Consider the following 374-nt stretch of genomic DNA (forward strand, 5'->3'; position numbering starts at 1 on the left):
CCTCTATATTTGTCCCACCCACTGAAGCCTGATTTTGATTCATAAAACCGTTTAAAAAATACTGTATCACCTCATAGACTTCTTATATGAAACACTAAATTTAATACAAGTTTTTAATATTTACACAAAATGTATGACTGGTAGTTTACAGAGAAGAAGTGGGAACATAGAAGAACCCTTTGGCCTTTAGTGGTTTACGACAGTCATTACAGATATGTGCTATTACTTGTCTATGAAGTATTCCCTTCTTTGCTTTCTATCTTTATTTCCACACATGATCAGTCTCCTTGGAGACCGTCAAAAATTGCCGTCGCCGACTATATTTCAAGTCGTCTAGGCGGGGTATTGGGTAAAGTTTTCAACTAGCAATAATC

At 36.1% G+C, this 374-nt stretch overlaps 1 non-coding gene across 1 annotated transcript in view; it reads right to left on the reverse strand.

The window, feature by feature from the left end:
- Positions 1 to 282: 282 nt before the first annotated feature.
- LOC118331097 overlaps positions 283 to 374 on the reverse strand; it is a 132-nt gene continuing 40 nt past the window's right edge. The window contains exon 1 of the small nuclear RNA XR_004796858.1: positions 283 to 374. This exon is cut by the window's right edge and continues 40 nt beyond it. This is a non-coding gene — a small nuclear RNA (U4 spliceosomal RNA).

The sequence above is a fragment of the Morone saxatilis genome, unplaced genomic scaffold (genome assembly GCF_004916995.1).
Source record: "Morone saxatilis isolate NCDOM2014 unplaced genomic scaffold, NCSU_SB_2.0 Contig2, whole genome shotgun sequence".
In the NCBI taxonomy this organism is placed as follows: Eukaryota; Metazoa; Chordata; class Actinopteri; family Moronidae; genus Morone; species Morone saxatilis.